Consider the following 16,431-nt stretch of genomic DNA (forward strand, 5'->3'; position numbering starts at 1 on the left):
CACACTTTCAGGCCATATTTATAGCGCTACTTCATCTTTTCACATTTACTGACTAGTGTTGGCACTTTCAGACTATCAGTCTTTGATGTGATACTAATTTTGACAAGGATATTAACGTGTTTCTAGCTTTTTGTCCTATTTTTATTTTGTATACACTTCTCATATTGGTATATGTCTTCTTTATTAAATATTTTCTATACTATAATTTTAGGCCTAGAAAAAAGAAATGTGTGAAGAGGTCACCTAACTTAGCAAACAAGAAAAAAAAAGTCTTCCAATGTCTTTATTTTTATTAAAGTGTTATTATGACAAAGGTTAAGAGATGTTTATAACTAGAGTTAGAAAGCTACTTAACCTCCAGAAAACAGCCAAGAATCTGAAACCAGAATGATTAATACTTTCCATCTGTTGAGCTTGTAAACTCCGAAACTGGTTGGAACCAATTTGTATTTGGAGGCAAGTGAAGTGTAGGAGGTTAGAGCACAAACACTTAGGCATCTGGGTTCCAGCCCAACTCTGCTACTGATTACCTGGACAAGTGACCTAACCTCCCTATCCTTCTCTTGCCTTATCCATAATAGAAGGATATCAGAAAACCATAGACCTCTAAGCTTTATCGCAGCAATACTGTCTTACAAAATATCCTTTGTCAATTTTCACTGAGTTTTCTTCTTCTTGTTGCCACCTAATCCATTAAAAGTCTTGAGTTTTTTTCATCCTTTGCTATCATCAGTCTTAATTATCTGTCAATGGTACAGATAATTAATGGAATGTCATGTGATCCTGAAAGAAGAGACTGAACTGGCATGTGGGGAGGAAGAAGGATGGGATGGATAACTTCAGACCTTTTCTAATATAGCAAAGTCTACAGCCTCAAGGCACAGAGAAGAGAACAATCATCCATTGCTTGATAGCGCCTTCAAGCCCCTTAAGAGGAAACAAGATTTACATAAAATATAGAATCATTTGTTGGGACTGGTAGGTGCTATTGATGCATATATTTTTATGCTGAAAAGCCATTCCTTTCCTAAGTAATTTAAATTCAGATCAGAAACTAATTACAAGCCATTCGAGTCAATAATCTGACTAACCATCCATCCCCAGCCCCTGTGTGTTTTAGTTACTTTTGAGTATTTCTGTCAGTAGTCTCCTCATCTCAGCTTCAACACTCAATGGTCAGGGTTCATCACCTTCCTATAGAATCAATTCCATCTATAGATTACTCTAGGAAACACCTTCCTTGCAATGTCTTCAAATCCAGCTTCTGATCCTTGGTTCCCTTATATTTGTAAGTTAAGTGCCTAGGAAATCCAAGGCACAGTGTTTTCTGGAGCTTCCTGTGAAGCAAGCATCAGTTATTTCAAAAAAAAAAAAAAAAAAGAAGATATGGTGCAGGGCTCAGTGATAAAATAAGGGGTAGAAGAGCTAGAAAAAAAGATGTTAAGAAATGTTTTGCATGTGTACCCCCATGTTTATTGTGCTACCCCCATGTTTATTATTTATTCACAATAGCCAATATATGGAATCAACCGAGGTCTCCAACAGCAGATGAATGGATGGAGAAAATATGGTATACATACACACTGGGCTATTATCTAGCCATAAAACCAATAAAATCCTGCCATTTGCAGCACCATGGATGGAACAGGAGAACATAATATTAAGTGAAAGTAGCCAGGAACAAAAAACTAAACACCAGATATTTTTACCCACATGTGGAAGCTAAAAAAAGTTGATCTCATAGAAGTACAAAATAGAATAAATGGAGGATATTAGAGACTGGGAAGGGTAGGAGGAAAAGGGAATTAGGAAGAGGTTTGATATCACTTGGATGCAAGGTTCATTCAACATACATGATATGGTTGGGCTGTGTCCCCCACTAAAACTCACCTTGAATTGTAATAATACCCATGTGTCAAGGGCGGAACCAGATGGACATAATTGAGTCATGGGGGTGATTTCCCCCATACTGTTCTCGTGGTAGTAAATAAGTCTCATGAGAGCTGATGGTTTTATAAACGGAAGTTGTCTAGCCCAAGCTGTCTTGCCTGCTGTCATGTAAGATGTGCCTTTGTTCCTCCTTCGCTTTCCACCATGACTGTGAGACCTCCCCAGCCATGTGGAACTGTGAGTTCATTAAACCTCTCCTTTATAAATTACCCAGTCTCTGCTATGTCTTTATTAGCAGCGTTAGAACAGACTAATACAATATGCAAATCAGTAAATGTGATTCATCACATAAACAGAACTAAGGACAAAAACTACATGATTATCTCAATGGATGAAGAAAAGGCTTTTGATAAAATTCAACATCCAAGGAACATACTTTAAAATAATAGGAGCCATATATGACAAACATCATACTGAATAGCCAACATCATACTGAATAGGCAAAAACTGGAAGCATCTCCCTTGAAATCCAGAATAAGTGTCCACTCTCACCACTCCTATTGAACATAGTGTTGTAAGCCTAGGCCAGAGCAATCAGGCCAGAGAAAGAAACAAAAGGCATGCAAATAGGAAGAGGAAGTCAAACTATCCCTGCTTGCAGATGACATGATTCTATATCTAGAAAATCCCATAGTCTCGGCCCAAAAGCTCCCTGGGCTGAAAAGCAAGTTCAGCAAAGTTTTAGGATACAAAATCAATATACAAAAATCAGTATCATTCCTATATACTAATAGCATCCAAGCCGAGAGCCAACTCAGGAATGTAATCCCATTCACAATTGCCACAAAAAGAATAAAATGCCTAGTAATACAGCTAATCAGAGAAGTGAAACACCTCTACAATGAAAATTACAAAACGTTGCTCAAAGAAATCAGAAATGACACAAACAAATGGAAGAATATTTCATGATCATTGATAGGAAGAATCAACATCATTAAAATGGCCATACTTCCCAAAGCAATTTACAGATTCAATGCTTTTCCTATCAAACTATCAATGACATTCTTCACGGAACTAGAGAAAACTACTCTAAAATTCATATGGAACCAAAAATGAGTCACGATAGCTAAGGCAATCCTAAGCAAAAAGAACAAAGCTAGAGTAATCACATTGCCCAACTTCAAACTATACTACAAGGCTACCAAAACAGCATAGTAGTGGTATAAAAACAGACACATAGAACAATGGAACAGCATAGCGAGCCCAGAAATAAAGCTACACACTTACAACCATATGATCTTTGACAAAGTTGACAAAAACAAGCAATGGTAAAAGGACTTCCTATTCAATAAATGGTGCTGGGATAACAACCTAGCCATATGCAGAAGACTGAAAATGGAACTCCTCCTTACACCGTAAGAAAAATCAACTCAAGATAAATTAAAGACCTAAATGCAAAACCTAAAAATTTAAAAATCCTGGAAGATAACCTAGGCAATACCATGCTGGACATAGAAAATTGCAAATATTTCACAACAAAAATGCCAAAAGCAATTGCAATAAAGCAAAAATTGGCAAATGGGACCCTAAAGAAGCTCTTGAACTAACGAGCTTCTTCACAACAAAAGAAACTGTCAGAGTAAACAGGCAACCTACAGAATGGGAGAAAAATATCTGCAAACTCTACATCTGACAAATGTCTAATATCCAAAATGTACAAGGAACTTAAACAAACATACAAGCAAAACAAAAACAACCACTTTAAAAAGTGGGCAAAGGACATGAACAGATACTTTTCAAAAGAAGACATACATGCGGCCAAGAAACATGAAAAATATTCAATATCACTAATCATTAGAGAAATAAAAATCAAAACCACAATAAGATCCCATGTTACAGCAGTCAGAATGGCTATTATTAAAAAGTCAAAAAATAACAGATGCTCATGAGATAGTAGAGAAAAGGGAATGCTTATACACTACTGGTGGGATTGTAGATTTGTTCAGTCATTGTGGACTGAACTCAGTTTTCTCACCTGAAAATGCAGGGAGACGTTTTAGAGGCAAAAAAGAAAGGATATTAGATGAGCCCTAAGACCTTAGGGGGATATAGAACAAAATAATGGGCTTTGACATCATTCAAATTTAAACTCCAATTCTGCCACTTTGTGTGTGTGATCTTCTGTCACTGAGAACATGTTAAACTTCCCTGAGCCTGTTATCTCCAAGATGTTGATGGTGATTGCCACCTCAATGAACTACTGTATAATTAAATGATGCCTCAAATATGCATTCTTGGCACTCAAGAAATGCAGCTTTTCCTTTCTTCCTTCTTTCGGCAATCCACTCCAGTATTTAACATGTCCAATTCACATCACAGCTATGCCTGCCCTCCAGAGCAGGAACAAAAATCTGCTAGCCCAAAGATCTATTCATAACTGCTGACACCCCAAATTAATAGCATCAATTTTGAACTTTCAGAAGGAAGTAAATAAGCCACGGGGAGAGGACAGTTAAGAAAAACTCCCTATATATTTGGGTTTTGCCCTCTCAGTCTTTCAGGGTAACCAAGACCCGGATAAATGCAGGACATAGGAATCTTAGTTCTTCTCTCAGCTGAAATCATCTGTCCACCCACAGTGTCACAACAAATAAGGCCTCTGATATTTATGAAAAGTTTTCAACATTTTCTGTCACTTTTTTCCCCCTAACTTCATTCTTGCAAAGACCCTCCAGGGCAGGTAGAGCAGATACTGTTATCCTCATCTAACAGAAGAGATGTCTGTGATCAAGCATCTTGGAACAGAGCTGAAAGAAAGGTACAGGTCTCTTGTCTTCCACTCCAAGTTTCTTTCTGCTAAATCATGATGTCTTCCATGCCTATTTGTCCTCACTGGGAGAAGTCCAAAGTGACAATAAGAGAACTGGCTCAGTGGGACCGGGCACGGTGGCTCACACCTATAATCCCAGCACTTTGGGAGGCTGAAGTGGGCAGATCACTTGAGGCCAGGAGTTTGAGACTAGCCTGGCCAACATGGCAAAACCTCATCTCTACTAAAACCACAAAAAATTAGCCAGGCGTAGTGGCACATGCCTGTAATCCCAGCTACTTGGGAGGCTGAGGCAGGAGAATCACTTGAACTTGGAGGTGAAGGCTGCAGTGAGCAGACATCACGCCACTGTACTCTAGCCTAGGTGACAGAGCACGACTCTGTCTCAAAAAAAGAAAAGAAAAAAGAGAATTGGCTCAGTGGTTGAGTCAACCTCCAAAAGTCAGTTTCCTACTACCTGGTCACCACATTCAACAACCAGCTTCCTTCCTTCTTTCTTTCCTTCCTCATTCCTTCCTCCCTACCTTTTTTATTTCTTAAGAATAAGTACACAGAATTGAGTTAAATCAAACCCCATTTTGTGGCACACTATCATTATCAGTCAAGGTAGGGCCTCTTGTTGATTATATCTTACTTTATTATATTTTTATCTTTATTTCCTATCTATAATCACACTTCCCTTTTCCCCTCCATAGACATTCTCTTTCCAATCCACCTTTCAAATATCTACTTAGAGATATTCTTAAAATATATGGCATGTTTCATGTTGGAGTTTCAATTTAAATAAAAGCGATTATATCTAAGTGTTATCCTGTTTCTCAAGTTATTTTTATTCAATATTATATTTCTGAGGTTTATCCATGTTGCTAAATGTAAACTTAAATTATTATTTTTAACTGATACTGAGAATCTGATCATACAATCACACTTTATATATTGCCTTGGCAATCAATGGTCAACTAGTTTGCTTCCAATTCTTTGCTACCACAATTAACACTTGGCTGAATACCCTCATAAACATTTCCTTGATGACTTCCTTGGGATATAGTCCTAGTAACAAAGGTACTAGTCATGAGAACAAGTATGCCTAATTTCAAAAATTATCTCAGGGTGCACTGAAGAATAGCTGTACCTGTTCACACTGTCCCTAGCAGAGCATGAGGAACCCAGTCCCCCATCCTCATCAGCACTTGATATTATCTGACTTTCTCATGTTTGCCAAATGATGAGTGTAAAGTAGTATTGCTATTTTGAACAGGATTTCCTTGATTGCTATTAAGATTTAGCATCTCTTCAGTATTTACTAGCCATCAGGATTTCTCTTTCTGCCAATTGTCTAGCTATATCCTTTGCCTATTTTTTCTATTGAATTTACCATCTTTTCTTGATTTGTAGGAGTTCCTTTTACCTTCTAGCCATCTATCTCTTCTAGATTTAGACCTCTCTGTTACACAGATACTTCCTATTTCTACAAGAGTCAAGAAAAAACTTTGTTGGGAAAGTGAAATAGAATGGAGCCTACTCTTACCAAGAACCTCTCCCCCACCCCAACACATTCCAGAGACTATTAATGTAGTGTTAGAAGATCATTTTATACCCAGTGAAGCTACTGAGCTGCCTGTGAAACCAATTTCGTTATTCTCTGTCCTCTGCCACATTTCATCAGTGTTACTGGAATTCCCTAGAAAATTCCTGTGACCCCCTGATCTGAATATGTATTGACTTCTTTTCCTTTTGCATGAGGAAGACTGTGCCTGCAGTTCTTAGCAAGGGACTAGAAGCATCCATGTATCTTTTATCCAGAAGATAGATCATACATTTGGAAAGTAATCATGTGTTCTGATTACTCTCTATTCACAGCATTAGTAAAAGAGAAAGTCTGCACCTTATAAAGAGTACAGGATGGCTGAGCACGTGATGTCTGACACTGCCCAGATGAGACTGGCAACAGTTTATTCATCACATGTACTTATAGGCCAAGAAAATGAGTATACACACGCCATGAGGGACCACACAGGGACAACAGAGTGAACCAGCAGAGGCTATGGGAGTCAGGCTTGGAAGTGACAAGAGAATGGGGTAACCCTTGTTTCCCATGGGAGGATGTGATTTGCTTGCTTGAATAATTTCATGGGCTGACAGGAAGGTGAAACCCATTAGGTGGAAGACCAGGTAGGGTGAAGTTGGCCTGGCTGATAGGGGAACTCCCAAAGTGGATAGCCTTTTGCATTGCGTGAGACTCTGTTAAGAGCAAGTGGCATCTGACAAGAGTAGAGAAACTTACAGCCAGGTCTTTGGGGGCCTGCAAGTCTCGAAGATGTCAAAGAAGCACTTGGAATTTTAGGTCTCACAGTATGTAACGCTTACAGTTTCACAATGAGAAGTCCATTTTTTCTATTAATCATGCTTACTTGACTTGAAATATATGGAAGAAAAATGTGCCCCTCCCAGTCTGAAGAGTGAGATTAAAGTGTTATAAGTGGATAGCACTCCAGGCCAAAGTATTTTCCCTAAGGATAAAGTCAGAGTGGTCAAAATACTCATTCCCCTTTTAAAATGATCATCTGGTTATGACAGAAGCCTGCTTTCTAGCCACAAGTATTCCTGCTTTTTAATCCACCCTCACACCAAGAAACTGAGCCAGTATGGGGCCCCAAACCATTCAGATATTTAGAGACTCCCTTCTTTAGGTAGGACAGAGGAAACAGAAAATAATAGGATATTGCTTGACAATCAGTTTTATAGGAAATAGACAGAGAACAGAATTATCTGACTACTAGTAGGTTCATTTTGCTTTGAGTAAAAGAATTAGAGTAGCACTGAGACCAGAGAAGGAATTCATTCTCCTGTGGTAGGCAGAATAATGACCTATGAGTATGACACCTCACATGGTCAAGGGATTTTGCAAACATGATTAAATTCAGGAACTTTAAAGATTAGGGGGGATTATCCAGGTGGACCCAATCAAATCACATGAGGCCCTAAAAGCAGGGGACCTTTCCTGAGGTAGATGTGACAACGGGCAAATAGTCAGAGAGAGATGGAGTAATGTCATTTTTGAAGATGGAGGGAGGAACCAAGAGCCACTGAACATTGAGCAGGCTGTAGAGACTGGCAAAGGCAGGAAAGCAGAGTGTCCCCTGCAGTGTACCAAAGGAATGCAGCCCCGCTGTGAGACTCATGGACTTCCAATCTACAAAACTGTAAAATAATAAATTTTTGTTGTTTTAAGCCACTAATTTTGTGGTACTTTGTTATAGTAGAAAGCTAAGACAGATCCCTAAGTTTGAAACAGTTTCTATTTCAAACTTTATGAAATTCTATTTCATTCTATCTCAAGCTTTATGAAATTAACCAGGTAAGAAGTGGGGAGGGGAGAACAAAAATAAACCAAGCTTGTGGCACATTCCACATTAATCATGAGGTCAGCTTGCTCTCTGACCTGCATCCTCATAGTTGCTTAATACCTACCACCCCAGGATCACATAGACCTCTCACAAGATGGTGGTTCCCCTTAACTACTCTATAGACAACAACTTAAGCACTGTGAATTGTTAAGTTCCATTTGAGATATTTTTCCATGTCCTACACATCAATGAAACTACTGACTCAGCTGATCTGAAAGACCCCACAGAAGCCAACTCACCAAAGAATGCAGTTTCCACATCCCGATTATTTCATCCCCCTTATCCCAACCAATCAATAACCCCATTTTCCAGCCCCTTACCCTCCACAGTCCTCTTAAGAGCCTCAGCCCAGAACTCCTGGGGCAAGTGGATTTGAGGGTCTCTTCCCATCTCCTCACTCAGCACCCTGTGATTACTAAATTCTTTCTCTACTGCAAACCCTGCTGTCTCAGTGTAATTGGTCTGTTATTGCAGTGGATATATGAACCTGTTGGTCCAATTTTGGCAAGAATAAAAACAGGCATCTAGCTATCCCCAAAACAAAACATGAAAAAGTTAATCACAACTTCCCCCTGACAAAAACCTTAGCCCTTCCACCTTTATATCATCACCCCCTGCCATATGTCCTCTCCACTATCTGCTCACGCCTACTCATCAACACACAATGGTGGCACCTCTGCTTCTTCTCTCCTTTGATCCTGAGTCCCAGGATACACTAAAACCTGCCCATTCTCGTATCCATGTCTTCCCCATATCATGGGTTTGTGGTGAGGCTATTTTGCAGTCCCCCTTTTTATGTCACTGCTTTCAGTTTTGTCCCCGTCTACTTCACAACCATTTTAATCATTGCTCTGTCTCCTTAGAGTAGGCTAGGAAATGTGTATCTTGATAAATCATTGCAAGGAGTTTTCCAGAACAAGGAGCAGCTTCTTGCAATTTCCAAATTATGTCAGTTCACTAAGGTTTTTAGCAGCCTCTTTAAAGCCACTTTTTCTTCCCCTGATCTTGTAAATGTTTGCATATTGATGAATCAATATTAAGCATTCAAAGAGTTAAAATTTACATAAACTCTGAAAACAGTGCATTTGAATAAAATTAAGTCTATTGTTTCAGGAGTTACAAGACTAGAATCAAATAACAACATTCCAAATGAAACAGATTACGTATTATGTCTTAGGGCTGAGTCCCATGTCTGGTATGATGTGGTAGAAATGAGGGAAGTGTCAGCTAGACAGTGCAACAGTCCCTAAATACAGCTAATTCTATTTAAGCAAAAGCTTTGAGCCAGAGACGACTATTAAAACATAAGCCCTCGAATTAAAAAAGAATTATGGGAAGCACATGGAGTTTTCCATTAGGGTCGCAGCCACACAAATGACATTTGGATATGCATACACAATAAGTCACTTTGTACTATGTAGCATAGCATAATCTGAATATCTTTTTGCAGATTGTGTGCTTGTGTATGTGTGTGTGTGTGTCTATAAGAAATGCATGCTTATAGAGTGTGTTACTTCTCAGTTCTGTTTCTATGTAATTGGATCTTTCCCATGCTATTTTAGAAGGACATTGATAGATAAATCTGATGAGATCTTAATTTTATCTAATGTGGTCTTAACTTCATCTATATGATGACTAGTATGGGCTATACTAGATCAGTGGTTTTCAAACTAAATTTTTCACTTCTACAGAAGAGAAAAGGTAACAAGTGAACATAACTTAGAGAGTCCCACCACAACTTCATTCAAAGCAGCTTTCTTTTAGTTGTTTTCTGTTTGATTTTGGCATGATATTCCACTTCAAAATAGCAAAAAGTAGAATTTACCTTCTTTTAAAAATGTTTTAAAGCCACTGGACTAGGTGACCAATAAAGATATTCATCTGTGGTTTTATAGATAAAAAACATTTTGCTGTTGCTGATAGTATATTTATTATTTATTTTTCCTGAATATTTAATTTCTCATTGAGACAATCTTTGCTTTTATAGAGATTATTCTGTGTTCCCTTGCTTTCTTCCTCATTCAGAATATTCAGTTACTACAAACAAAATGACAAACTCTTTATTTGCTTTGTTTTGTTTTGTGTATCACTTTTACCTGACACATAATAACTATACATATTTATGGGGTACAGGGTGATGTTTCCATACATGTATACATTGCATAATTATTAAGTCAGGGTATTTAGCTTATCCATTCCTGCATATGTTTATCATTTGTTTGTGGTGAGGAAATTCAAAATCCTCTCTTCTAGCTATTTTGAAATATACAATATTTTTAACCATAGTCACCCTACTGTGCAATAGAGCATCAGAACCTATTCCTTCTACCTAACTGTAACTTTTAACCTGTTGACCAACATCTCACTATGACCCCCTTTTTTCTCCTCTTCCCCTCCACTGACCAATATTTTACTCTGTACTTCTATGAGATCTACTTTTTTAGATTCCGCATATGAGTGAGATTATGTGGTATCTGTCTTTCTGTGCCTGGCTTATCTCACTTAACATAATGTCTTCCAGGTTCATCCATGTTGCCACGAATGATAGAATTGTATTCATTTTGTTGCTGAATAATATTCCATTGAGTTTTTGTACTACATTTTCTTTATCCATTCATCCACCAATGGACACTTAGGTTGATTTCATATCTTGGCTATTGTGTATAGTGTTGCAATAAACATGGGAACCTCAAACACTGACTTCATTTCCATTGGATATATGCTGAGTAGGGGAATTGCTGGATCTTATTTCGGAGAGTCCTATTTTTAATTTTTTGAGAAACATCTATTTTTTTTTAATTTTACTTTAAGTTCTGGGATACATGTGCAGAATGTGCAGGTTTGTTACATAGGTGTGCAGGTTTGTTACATAGAGATACATGTGCCATGGTGGTTTGCTGTACCTATTAACCCATCACCTAGGTTTTAAGCCCCATATGCATTAGGTATTTTTCCTAATGTTCTCCATCCCCTTACCCCCAACTCCCAACAGGTCCCAGTGTGTGTTGTTCCCCTCCCTGTGTCCATGAGCTCTCATTGTTCAACCATTTGACCCAGCAATCCCATTACTGGGTATATACTCAAAGGATTAGAAATCATTCTACTATAAAGACACATACACACATATATTTATTGCAGCTATTTACAATAGCAAAGACTTGGAACCAACCTAAATGCCCATGAATGATAGACTGGATAAAGAAAACGTGGTACATATACACCTCTATACTATTTTCAAAATGACAAGTTTTTAACAAGAACTTCCTCAGAAATGCTGAACATAAATTTGTTGAATATATTCAGCAATAGTATTGATGAGTGAAATATTTATACCTTTTCATTAACACACATACTGAAGTACTAGATGTAAAAATCTTTTTTTCTCTCAGATATCATTGCTACTTGTGATAATGTATGTGCAAAAAATAATAATACAACCTTGCAACCTCTATTCCTTCCTGGTCCCACACACACCACCACCAAAACAACCTATTAGTGATAGCCTCTCTGCGTCTTCTGTCTTCCAGGCATTCTCTCTTTCGCTTTTCAAACATTCCCAAGCTAAGACAAGAACTTGCTAAACTTGGCAGTCTCTCCACTTTGCCTATAAGTGCTAGATCTTCATTTCTATACCTTTTTTTTTTTTCTATTCCTATAGTGCCTCCTTCTTTTCCCAGGGAATCTAATGCCTTAAATATTGTCTCCTCTCCTCGCCTACCAAACCTTGTCTCAGAAAAAGATGAATAAACTCTATCGAAGTTTACATTGGCAATAAAGCCAAATACGTCCTCCCACTTGGGGATGGGTGCCCTTTTAAGAGGGGCTTCTGAACCAATTAGTACTACCTGTATGGGCTGTCTCTGGAGGTAAGGAGTTCCCTGTCACTGAGTATCTCTGCATCTGGCACTAGATAACCCTTAACATAAAAACTGAAAAAGAGAAATTAAAGCATAGAAGGGTGAGTTAGACTAGATATGGTGTGAGATTTCTTCCAAACCTGTGGCTCCATGGAAAAGCAGAATACAGGGTATGTTCTGAAGGAGGAGGGAGAGAAAGGATACAGCTGAGATGCATTTTAGTGAGATTTTTAAAAAAGATTAATAGGAAAAATTATAAGTTCTAGGGGGAACTGGGTCTACCCAAGATTCTCAACTGAGGGCATTGAGCAGAAAGGAGAGAAACTTCAACCTCAGTCAGTTGGCAAAAGTGACCACGGAATTCTTCTTTTCTCTATTTCACAGTTTTACCTAGAGCTACACAAAGTTTCAGTTATCTCTGACCCAGTTTGGCATGTTTTATTTTTTCGTTTTTTAAAATAATCAAAACAGGGAAAATATGGTAGAGATTAAAATGCTACATGTCTACGTGTCTTCAGGGACGTAGGAAAGTATAAGATTATTTAAAAACTTGATCCTACTTAAGTCATTCAAATAATTAATTAATTAAAAAGCTATTTAATTTGTCCCTACTATGTGCCAAGCTTTGTGATACATTTATGAATACCTAGATAGGGTCTCTGCCATCTCTAAGTTTATAAGCCAACAGAAATGATAGACTTTTAAACAAAAATTTATAATAAAGTGAACAAGTGTTACATTAAAGAAGTTCAAAGCCCTTACAGCCTCATAGCTTACTTAAAGAAGAATAATAGAAAGTCTCCAGGAGAAATGAATATTTAAGCTGATGAGCAGGGCTTGAGGGGTGAGTATTCTAGATGGATAGAACAGCATATGAAAAGTTTCAGGCCAGGCACGGTGGCTCACGCCTGTAATCCCAGCACTTTGGGAGGCCAAGGCGGGTGGATCAGGAGGTCAGGACATCGAGACCATCCTGGCTAACACGGCGAACCCTGTCTCTACTAAAAATACAAAAAATATTAGCCTGGCCTGGTGGCACATGCCCGTAGTAGTCTTGGCTACCCAGGAGGCTGAGGCAGGAGAATCGCTTGAACCTGAGAGGCAGAGGTTGCAGTGAGCCAGATTGCACCACCATACTCTAGCCTAAGCGACAGAGTGAGACTCTGTCCAAAAAAAAAAAAAGGAAGAAAGAAGGAAGGAAGGAAGGAGAAAAGAAAGAAAAGAAAGAAGAGAAAGAAAGAGAAAGAGAAAGAAAGAAGAAAGAAAAAGAAAGAAAGAAAGAGAAAAAGGAGAAAAGTTTCACAAAAGAAAGAAGGAAGAAAGAAAAAGAAAAAATAGAAGAAAAGTTTCACGTGAGAGAGAGACCTTTTCAAAATGCCAAAGAAAATGAATCACGGTGGGATTATAAGTGGGCAGAGACAAGACAAGAGAGGCAGGTGGGAGCCAGACACGTGAAACATCTTGTAAGTCATGTTACAAATTTGGAGCTTGTGCTAACAGCAATGGAAAGCTGTCAATGGGATTTTAAGTAAGAACATGACATAATAATTTAAGTTTTAGAAGTTTTACTTTGACAACAACATGAATAAAATATGAATGAGTAACCAACTAAAGGAAAGAAGGTAAGATAGGTAAACATGCAGGTTGGGGAAAGAGTGGATGATCTTTTAGAAAGTAGAGTTGACAAGATTTAATTAATTAGAAGGGGGAGGGATAGGGAGAAGACCAGAGTTTAGGATGAGTTTCTGGCTGGGACAACTGAATGCATGATAGGACCATTCTTCAAGGTGGGAAATACTAGAGGGTGAGCAGGTTTGCAGAGGCAGAAAGAGGTAAGCTCAGATTTGAACATATCAAAATTGGGGTACATTTTAAAGCAATAAGAGGACTTGTGAATGCTGAAAAGTTGACCTAGATATCAGGGAAAAGACCTTTGTTAGTCTCCGAGGACATCTCTCATATGAACAAAATGCAAGCTTCAGGGAACTATCCAAAAATAAAACTGTCCATTCGATTTCTACAATATCATAGCAAGGGCAAGCTATACTCTTTGTGTCCTTACAAAGCTGCACCGTGGTAGAGCTAAGTGTTCTGTTCCTTGTGATGTCATTCTTTCAGCAGTGCCACACCCAGTACACCACACGGTGGGAGGACAAAAGAAAAGGGCAAAACTCAGCTGGGCTGTGAAGTCAGTGGGTGGACGTGGGCAGGGCACTCATGACTTCTGGAAAATAGCCTGAGTCTACCTAATTCCCAAGCACACAGTATATTAACAGTTCATGTGCCAGGACACCAAAGCTTCCTGCCTTTAGCAGCAATACTACACTCAGTACCAACACTTAGTATTAAATCTGCCTAAAGCCTTAGTAAAAATGGAGATAATAATAGAACCTGCTTCACAGATTTCATGAGCAGTAAGAGATAATGCATCATTAACACGAACCATAGTTCTTGGCACACACTCAACACTTAACAAATATTGGGTGATTGTGGCAGTATCGATGGTAGTCATACTGATAACTCATAAGAATAGTATGTTCTATTTCACCCCATGGCACATGTTAACCTATGTAACAAACCTGTACATTCTGCACATGTACCCCTGAACTTGAAATTTAAAAATATATATGCTCCTGAAACTCCTAAATCTTCAAATGTGTATTTTTCCAAAGAAAATTCAGTGCCGTGCATACTCCCTGTTCGTCAGTGCACCCGAGAAGCCATTCAGTAGCTAACTATCCTATATATACGGCATCTAGTGGCTAAATTGAGATCTTTATTTTAATCTACTTGATTATTTGTTCTTTGTTCTATGAAAATTTTTAAAGGTTTTCATTAATTTTACCATTTAACACAGTAATAAAATGTTGGTGAATTCTTAGTTGAACTTATAATTTAGCTCATCACCCTGAAACAAATTTCAGTAAATTTAAGATTATACTGAAAGAAAACATAGAAATAGAGGTTAAGAGACAGAAAATCACGTCTTATATGTACAAAACTACCAGCCATACTGACTTATTCATTTCAGTATCTCCGGTTTCTTAACACAGATCCCAATAAATATTTTTTGGAGGATTGAAGGGAGATAAATAGTGTGAAATCTGAGGTTTTTAAGATCAAATGTCTATTGAGAGACTAAGTTCATTAGGAATCTCACCAGAAAGAATAATATAACTAATATAATAGAAAGACTAAAATTATGCATAAATGGTCTGACAACGTTTCTCAAAATGTAGTCTCCACATCAGCACCATCCACATCACCTGGGAACTTGTTAGATATGCAAATTCTGAGGCCCGACCTAAGACCTATTGAATCAGAAACTGGGGGTAGGGCTGAGCAGGCTGTCTTAAGCCCTACAGGTGATTCTGATGAACACTTAGGTTTGGAAACCTTTTAAAAAGAAGGCACAAAGACTGTCCATAGACACTACAAAGCCGCCAGGTGTTTAACATGGCAAAAACTAGGCAGATGTGTGCATTTGGTCAAAATACAAACAGCTTTGCTCCCAGAATTCTACCTTTGCCTGGCACACTTCACACCATTTAAGCTAACTGCAGGTTCTGTATAGGCATCTAAATTTTCACTTCTTGTTAATTGCCCAACAAAGAAATCTGAAAAGAAATCTTGTTATAGAAAAAATTGAAGGGAAATTGAATTAATCTTTGAGCCCCTTGATAGCAGAGACTGATCTTGTTCATTATTGAACCCCCGTTTTCTATGAGTACATAGTACTCAAAACTTATTTGGTGAATAGATGAAGCAATCTCACATGTGGGAAGGGCTGAACAAGGTGGGCCCTCAAGATGTCTGAAAGGGGCAGGGGGAGGGTATGTGAGAAAGACATGGTTTCAGCCCTTGCAGCTGTGTGACCTTGCAATAGTTATTTAATCTAAGTGCTATTTTCCTTATCTGTACAATAGGGATGGTAACAGTTTCTAGCCCATAGAGTTATTCTAATGATTAAAAGGGAAAATACATATAAAGAACATAGCAGAGTACCTGGGAAATTGTCAATAAATGTTAGCTCTTACGGTTATTGTGATCATTTTTGTGGTTTTTACAATGATACTACTGTAGAGGAGTCAATGCTTAGGACTAAGGCCCCTGTATTGTTCAATTGCCATTATAAGGATTTGTGCCTACCCTATATGGCAACTTATTTTCCCTAGAAAGAAACACAGGAACGTGTCCTTTATTGAAGTCCTTTCTAGAAGACAGAGAATTATGATTGGAAAATAAGGTAAGGGCCCTCTTATTGTGTGACTTGAATTTTAGGCATGTTTTAGTGGGCTAACTAGATCAAATGCTTTATGTTTATAGAGATAATTCTGTCAAAATACGGATTCTTCCACTTTTTATGATAGTTCCGCTCTTCAGCTGTCTTGATAGAACGAAAAATAGAAAAGAAAGGAGGGAAGGAAAAAATAGTCTTCTAGAAATT

General features: G+C 38.1%; 1 protein-coding gene across 12 annotated transcripts in view; it reads right to left on the bottom strand.

Annotated features, from left to right (window-relative positions):
* TNFSF4 (TNF superfamily member 4) overlaps positions 1 to 16,431 on the bottom strand; it is a 277,633-nt gene that overhangs the window by 47,158 nt on the left and 214,044 nt on the right. The window contains exon 1 of one of the 12 annotated variants that reach the window (XM_065527271.2): positions 1,125 to 1,698. The exons of the other annotated variants lie outside the window; for them this stretch is intronic. The gene's annotated coding sequence lies outside the window, so the exon portion shown is untranslated. Of the gene's footprint in view, positions 1 to 1,124; positions 1,699 to 16,431 lie in introns of those variants that run through there. 12 annotated transcript variants of the gene reach the window in all.

The sequence above is a fragment of the Macaca fascicularis genome, chromosome 1 (assembly GCF_037993035.2).
Source record: "Macaca fascicularis isolate 582-1 chromosome 1, T2T-MFA8v1.1".
Classification (NCBI taxonomy): domain Eukaryota; kingdom Metazoa; phylum Chordata; class Mammalia; order Primates; family Cercopithecidae; genus Macaca; species Macaca fascicularis.